Raw genomic sequence first — 8,493 nt, forward strand, 5'->3', positions numbered from 1 at the left:
ATTATTATTAATAATAATAATTAATAATAATAATAATAATAATAATAATAATAATATTAAGAGTGCTTCTTAAATCAACACAGCAGGAAGGTGAAGATGAAGGTTTGAGGGAAGTCACCTGTAAATATTCACCATTTGAATTACTTTTTTAAATACTTTCCACAACCCAACTTATGATAAAGGTAAGAATGCTGATGAAAGTAATTATTTTCTATTAGTCAGTGCATGTTTCTTATCCACAGAAATCAGTATCGGACCTTGTTATTTGTGCCCTACCAGCATCGTTAAGGTATTCATGCACACAAGGACAAAGCAGCCTGAACTCACCAAGTTTACTGGCACACAAGGACAAAGCCGCCTGAACTCACCAAGTTTACTGGGATCAGCCAACTGTTTTATCTGTATGGGGATCTCCTGACTCTATCCCAACAGAACATGTCAGTAGAAAGATCAATTAAATGGAATTTCAATGGTTGATGTTTTAGTATCTTTAGAGGATACTCATCCAGAGGTGTCTGTCCAATGGCTTAGCCAAACCGAGTCTACATGTGTTTGGGGAAGTGTGGCAGGATGAATAGCTCATGTGATTGTCATCTATTGAAGGTATGTGGCCACCTCTACTCTCTTCCATGTGTTAAAGTGAGAAAAACTGGAAAAACAAATAAGCACAATAGAGTGTTATACGGTGTAAGAGGAAATTAGGGTGGTGGGAAATGCTCACCTGACCGAGTTGGAGTTATGTGAAACATATCTACTCAAGTAAGGTAGCTTAAAAAGTTACCTGCTGCAGGCCCACTGATAGATCCAAGAAGAAAATACCAATGGAGAAATAGGGTTCACTACGCTGTCAATGATAATCAATGGATGAAACCAAGAGACCAAGGATATTTCTATGCGGTTTATTTTCAACACCTTTCAAAATTGTTCAACTTCATCATCAGGATAAACTGCAAATGGTAAATTTGCAATAAAAATTATAAGGCAAGCTGCTGTTCTACTAAAAGGAGGAAACTCTTCAGCTGCTACTATTCAGTGTGCTAATCTTTGCACATAACAACTGGGTACATTGTCAACAAAAACGTCAAATCACAAAACGCATTTGTTGCTTACAAAGCAAGGAAGATGCCACCTTGTAAATTACAGCGCTGTGCAACTTTATCTCAGTCTGCCTGTATTTTAATGGTGCTACGCCGGATATAAAAGATGATACAGAATATGTAGGCATGCACGTGTCATCTGTCTGCCTACTTTTGCTATCTAACCTCTTTTTCCTCAGTTTAATGCCCCTACTGTCAATATACTTTTCTCTATTTATTTCTGTATAGTTTATTTAACTGTCAGATAAGCTGATTTTACTATCTGTCATATTTTTCTTTCCATCTATATATATCTGTCTACCTGTCCTATAATTTCACTCTGTACATAAATTCATCTTTTTTTCTCACTAAATGTACATTTGATTTTTGAAATATTTCTTTAAGCTTTGGTATATTTTTACTGGCATTGTCACTAGTGGATTTTCCATATTAATACCAATGATTACACCTTAATCTATTAATGTAAAGCCTTTCATATAATTGTATTCATCATCCTCGCACAATGTGTAATCACAATGTAGTATGAAGAACCTGGCGTAAAAAGTTACAACGGGAGTTCATGTGAAAGAACCAAGACATTGTCACTAATGAGTCACATCCTCCTGGGTGATAAGGGGTTAGACAATCACTACATATTGTGAATAACAGATCTTCCATTTAGCCTGCGTGTTTGTGTTTCATATCAAATGGATTTTGTTTCCTTTGGTGCTGAAGAAGTTAAAAACTTTTTTTTGCCATTATACCTGGTCATTTATTCTCCCTATAAAATCTGGGAAAATCTTTTATTCCTTGTCAGTGAAAGTTTTACTTCCTAAATCCTTGGAGTCACTGTGCTGAGTTGGAGATCATTGTTGCTGCTTGAGATTGTCCATGCTGTTTTTGGGTGTATGGTTTCCTCATTGTCCTATTTCTATTTGGTTTGTACATTCCTCCCCTTTCCTATATACCTCTCTACCTTTGGTGTGTGTTTTGTATGTAGGTTGCTTTTTGTTATCCCTGTTTGTTTTATGCGTTTAGACATTAGCATTTCTGTCCCAGGCCTCCTGGAGGAGGGAGAGTGGACAGTTTAGAATATAACAGGAGAAAAGCAAGGCTTGTGGCCCAAATCCCCTCACCTTTAAAGGTACCTTTGGGAGCAAGGATAGTTAGGGTCCCAGCCCTAGGGACAGGGCAGGGTTTTTTCCCTATTTAAGTACTAAGTATTTAAGTATTAAGTGAGACTATGAGATTCACATTGATCATACGCTTACATTGGGAAATCGACTTTTGGTCCACACAGAAGACGCTGTGTGTGCCAAATCAGACATATGGTCACATGATGAGGAAGTGAATCATAATGGCACTGGGAATGAATGAAGGTAATGATCTGTACATGCTACTTTAGACTCTGGGACTGGCCTTTTTATTGTGCCTCTACACCCTTTATGTGTATCTGCCAAGCTCTGCTTCAGAACTCTGATGTACAGCCACAGAAATGTGTACCCTCTTTGGTTGTGTAACCATCAAGCTTTAAACCATAGTTTGTAACTATCAACTATGTACCATATTTGAAAAATGTACCTTTATACAGTACCTGGTTGCCTCAAATTAGTATACCATCTTTTAGTGGTAATCAGGTGAGCAACTGTATCACAATATGTTCACAATGTCATCCTAAAGCGAGGTACTGAATCCTTAGCTAAAGACCCCTCCTACTGTGTATGAACTCTCATTAACATGTGGTGCAATTGTGGTATCCAAAGTTGAGCTTGTCCAAATTTGGATGGGTCATTGAAGGTCACAAACACATTTATGGCCTACTTCTCAGTTGTTACTACTAGGCTGAGCCTATGTCAAAGTACTGTTGTAAAGACATGCAGTTGGCGGACTGGCAGACAATCTGTATGCATTATCCTTGAATGGGATAAAAAAACGCTGGGTCTAAGGTTACATCAGTACAGTAATTAGTTTCCTACTAATATGTTATTGTCAGCGATGATTGATCTGACTCACCCCCAGAGGCCGTGGGGTACTCGGTGCCGGGCCCGTTGATTTCAATGGGAGATGTCACAGTGGCAGTGACCCGGTCTGTGGCCTCAGGCGGTCAATGTAAAAGGGGTAGAGTGATGGGGATAAAGATTTTGAGATGATTCATGACGCCACCTGTGGTTTCTGGTCAGTTTGACCAGCGCTGCCGGGTTGCTTCTCTGGGACAGATGGTGTGGTGCAGCAATGATGTTGAAGCTCCCCACAGGTGGAGCTGTAGTCCCAGGGCAGAGTAGATGAGGTTGATAAATGGGGAGATAGTGTGAAGAAGTAGATGTAGCAGAGCCGGGTGCAAGGCACAGGAATAAGTGGAGGACACAAGGGCTTGTAGTTCCAAGGCTTTACTCACAGTCTGTTGCACATACAGGTGCCCACTTCGGTGCCATGTTCTCCAGGTCAGGGGCTCAGCCAACTCCCAGGCAAGGTAAAGTACACCTTTCCAGCACTCCTCCAACATGTGCCTTCTCTCAACGTCTCCTCACTAGCGCTTAAACTGAAGTACTTGTAGTTGTGTATTAAACTCAAGTTCCTCCTTCTAGATGTCACTTGGGACTCCACTCGTACGGCAGATAGCTGTAGCCTGCTTCGGGGACTTCATCCGTCATGTCCCGGCTCACACACGTTGCTATTGTGCCCCGAGTCTTAAATGGGAATAAAGTGGTGACAACTTCTATTCCTCCGGTTTCTGCTGCAGGAACATCAGTTTTCATACAACCTCAGAGACCGGACTCCGGCCATGCGCTTCAAACTCGAGGAAGGGCTCTGCGCTGACCCTAGTCCTTAGTTCTCTTCTCCTTACATTCTACAGTAATCTTTCTTCCTTCTGAAGAATCAGGCTTTCTATTGCTCTTTCCTGTGCCAGCAGCTCCAGGTCACTGAAGTCTGCTGCAGCACTTCCTTTTACTCCATCCCTCTCTTGGGATCTTCTCTCACCAACTGACCGTATCCTAATATTCTCCCACTCTCTTGTGTCATCTCAGCTCCACCTACCTCTCAGCACTCTTCGTGTTCCAAGCAGGAAGCCACAAAGGTTGCTCTGCTACACTACTGGTGTGCGTGTGAGATGTGAGTGTTGAAGTGTAGTCACGTGTCTCCACCTTACCTGGATAGTGGGGTACCACATCTCAGGAGGAGGTGCAGTACCTCTGTGGCGACTGAACCCTCAGGGGTGCCACAGATCACTGTCAGAGTACAGGGTAACAGACCTTATAAAAGGAGAATGGGAAATGTTAGACTCCTTAATTGTAAAGCTTTGTCATTATGCTGCGTAGTTATGCAGCTCTCAGTTGTAGGTCTCTTAAATTCCTATCATTTTCAATGAAGAGTAACAGCACAAGTAATTAGCAAAGAATAGTATTGTAATGTATTACAGAGGGATTTAGAGAACTTGGAGGTTTGGTAAGAGAGGTGGCAAATGAAGTTTAATGTGAATGGATGTAAGGTATTGCACGCAGCAGAACAAAATGTTAAAGAACTTAGGCATTTAAGTGGATGCAAAGTGAACTTAAGCCACAAGTGTCAAGCAGCAGCTCTCAAGGCAAAGTAAGGTCATGGTTGATGCTTTAAAGAATACCTAATTTAGTATTGTAAGAACATGATTGTCATGTCCGCCATGTTTGTCATGTCTGTTTTGTCTCAAGAACTCCTGGAGCGATGTGCATATCTTGTCTGCTGTCCTGCATGTTCGCTAGAGCAGTGTGCACACTCACCTCATGTCTGAGCTGCAGGATGTCTGCGTTTCTGCTCTGCCTTCTGTGATCTTCTCGTCATGTCTAGGATACCTGATCATGTGTTCCTGCCTGGATCCTGCACTGTCTGGTTCTGCAATCATCTCGTCATGTCTGAAACGCTGATCATGTGACCTTTCCTAGGATCCTGCACTGTCTGGTTCAGCAATCATCTCGTCATGTCTAGAACTCTGATCATGTGACCTGTCTAGGTTTCAGTCCTGGATCTGCAGTCGTCTCGTCATGTCTTGAACTCTGATCATGTGACTGTGCTCTGTTATCCTGTGGATCTGAACCCAGAAGTGCTCCCCTGGTCCTGACCTGGAAGAGGAGGTGCTATGCCCTATATCAGGCCGCCCCTTCCTATGCTCGGGGCCTGAGTATTGTGTGGTGTCCCTGCATGGCTGCTTGGTCTGTGGGGTGCTCCCTCTATTCTGTGCCCTTGCACTCTGCTCTGTCGTGCGTCTCTGCACACGCTCCGTGCTTGTACTCCATCTCTTGTCCCGTGCCTTGTCTTATGTTTGTCTGTTGTGCCATGTTCGTCCTTGTCCTGCTTGGACTTGTAGTCCTTCTGTTATTCTCTACCTTGCCTGTTTTCGCTATGCCTTGTTCCGTACCTTGCCTTGCTCTGCCTTGTTCCTCCCTATGGTCTTTGCTTTCTCTGCCTCGCTCTCTCCTATGGTGCTCTGTTGTGCTCCCTGGCACACGCACCCTTCCTTCTCTCTTTTCCATGTCTAGTCCCAAGGCTCTGCATTGGCCCGGCTCTGGGCTTCGGCCTACGCTCCGCTGCTAGACTCTTTCCTATTATGCTCTCTTGCACGTTTCTAGGCTAGTCCCAAGGTTCTCCCTTGGCCCGGCTCTGGGCTTCGGCCTACGCTCCGCTGCTAGCTCTGTTCTTGCTCCGTGTTTCTGCCTATTCTTCCGTTCCTGGTTCTTTAGTCTGCTTAAGCTCTGCCTTGTTTCTCGTCTTGTCTTCCCTTGCTCTTTCTTCGTATGCTCTTTGCATGCACCTGGCCTTCCTAGCCTCCTATTTGTGCCTCAGCCGTGCCCGCCCTAGCCGTGCCCGCCTGCTTGGGCCTCAGCCGTGCTCGTCGGTCAGTGACAGCTGTGTCGCCTGCCATGTCTCAGTCGGGTTTGCTGGAGTCTTGCCCTTCTGTCAGTGCCGCAGCCCGCTCAGCTAGCCAGTGCCCCAGTCGTGCCCTCTGTGCTCCCTTGCACTTCACGCTGTTTCCGCACTGTGCTCTGCGTGCTCTCTAAAGCATGCGCAGGCCCTCGCCTGCCCATGGCATACCTCCCCGTGCTTCTATAAAAGTACGCGCAGGCCTTTCCATGTCCCCTGTCGTGCCCTCTTGCACGCACAGGCCCTAACCCTGTCCTGGAACCCTGTCCCTGGCGTGCCTCTCTGCACGCGCAGGACTCTGCCTCGCCTGTTCCCGGCGTGCCTCTCTGCACGCGCAGGACTCTGTCTCGCCTGATCCTGGCGTGCCTCTCTGCACGCGCAGGACTCTGCCTAGTGACCTTGTGCCTTGGCGTGTCTCTACACACGCACTCTGTCTCGTACCTTGTGCCTTGGCGTGTCTCTTCACACGCACTCTGTCTCGTACCTTGTGCCTGGGCGTGTCTCCACACACGCACCCTGTCTTGTTTTGTGAACCCTGGCGTGTCCCCTACACACGCACCTTGCCTTGCACCTAGCCTTGAACCCTGGCGTGTCCCCTACACACGCACCTTGCCTTGCACCTAGCCTCGGACCTCGGCGTGTTCCCTAACACGCACCATGCCTGGATATCTGTCGTGCCTCCTTGCCTGAAACCTGGTTTGCCTGCCGGATGCCCGGAACCTGCCGATCGCTGCCAGAGATCATGAGCTGGATGACTGCGGCCTGACGTCCGGAGCTGATGTCCGCAGCCTGATGCATTGATGATGTCGATCGTTGCCAGCAGTCCAGAGTCCGATGCCGTCATGCCTTTACCTGTACCTAGGTGTGCCACCTGGCACGTACCATGTTATGGACCTTGGCGTGCCCACGCGCGCACCTTGCACGTTTTGCTTGTTTACACTGTATGTGATCCTGAGTTATTCTAATGAAGTTACCTTGCACCTACGTCTTGTCTCGTCTTGCTTCCTGCTCGTCCTTGTTGTCAGACACTTAATAGTGTCTCCTTGAGCCAGCCGTCTGGTCCAGCTGCCGTGGTGGCTCACCCCCTTGGTCTTGCCCCTGACACTCCCTGTACAGGGGGTGGGTTCTCACAAGGTAAGCTCGCCCTCGGTAGGTGGGTGCCACGGCCCAGAGGGTCCACTCTAAAAGGAAAATGGGCTCAGCAGTAGCTGAGTCCGTCACAGAATACTCAGGCCATGGACTCCGCTGGTACCTCGGCTACCCGTCTGATGACCCGTCTGTTGTAGAATCTGATGAAGGATCTGCCCTATGTCTCCTGGACTCTCCTGAAAATGGCGGTACCCCTGCCACTTTTCTGGTGTAAATCAGACCCGGCCCTTGACCTCTGAACTCGTTTGGAAATGATGGCAACCAGAGTAAGAAGACTTGCTTGTCTACCCGCAGTTCTCCCCACTGGATCCCCGTGTCTCGTCCGCGGCTCCTGTGTCTTGACCGGTGCAGGTGTCCATTTCAGATGTTCGGATCAACATTGTTGGAGTAGTTTGTACTTAACTCTGGTTTCTGCCGAAGAATTTTTTTTCTTCTTTCCAGCCCCAGTAAGAGAGGGCTTAAGGAGGGGGGTACTGTCACGTCCGCCATGTTTGTCATGTCTGTTTTGTCTCAAGAACTCCTGGAGCGATGTGCATATCTTGTCTGCTGTCCTGCATGTTCGCTAGAGCAGTGTGCACACTCACCTCATGTCTGAGCTGCAGGATGCCTGCGTTTCTGCTCTGCCTTCTGTGATCTTCTCGTCATGTCTAGGATTCCTGATCATGTGTTCCTGCCTGGATCCTGCACTGTCTGGTTCTGCAATCATCTCGTCATGTCTGAAACGCTGATCATGTGACCTTTCCTAGGATCCTGCACTGTCTGGTTCGGCAATCATCTCGTCATGTCTAGAACTCTGATCATGTGACCTGTCTAGGTTTCAGCACTGGATCTGCAGTTGTCTCGTCATGTCTGGAACTCTGATCATGTGACTGTGCTCTGTTATCCTGTGGATCTGAACCCAGAAGTGCTCCCCTGGTCCTGACCTGGAAGAGGAGGTGCTATGCCCTATATCAGGCCGCCCATTCCTATGCTCGGGGCCTGAGTATTGTGTGGTGTCCCTGCATGGCTGCTTGGTCTGTGGGGTGCTCCCTCTATTCTGTGCCCTTGCACTCTGCTCTGTCGTGCGTCTCTGCACATGCTCCGTGCTCGTACTCCATCTCTTGTCCCGTGCCTTGTCTTATGTTTGTCTGTTGTGCCATGTTCGTCCTTGTCCTGCTTGGACTTGTAGTCCTTCTGTTATTCTCTGCCTTGCCTGTTTTCGCTATGCCTTGTTCCGTACCTTGCCTTGCTCTGCCTTGTTCCTCCCTATGGTCTTTGCTTTCTCTGCCTCGCTCTCTCCTATGGTGCTCTGTTGTGCTCCCTGGCACACGCACCCTTCCTTCTCTCTTTTCCATGTCTAGTCCCAAGGCTCTGCCTTGGCCCGGCTCTGGGCTTC

General features: G+C 47.3%; 1 long non-coding RNA gene across 1 annotated transcript in view; it reads left to right on the top strand.

Moving 5' to 3' along the window:
- Positions 1–1,449, top strand: part of LOC141055024 (uncharacterized) — a 34,624-nt gene extending 33,175 nt beyond the window's left edge. Inside the window, exon 2 of the long non-coding RNA XR_012221462.1 lies at positions 243–1,449. This is a non-coding gene — a long non-coding RNA (uncharacterized lncRNA). The remainder of the gene's footprint in view (positions 1–242) is intronic.
- Positions 1,450–8,493: the final 7,044 nt, after the last annotated feature.

Source organism: Dendrobates tinctorius, unplaced genomic scaffold (assembly GCF_039654945.1).
Source record: "Dendrobates tinctorius isolate UK_male_01 unplaced genomic scaffold, ASM3965494v1 ptg000183l, whole genome shotgun sequence".
NCBI lineage: Eukaryota > Metazoa > Chordata > Amphibia > Anura > Dendrobatidae > Dendrobates > Dendrobates tinctorius.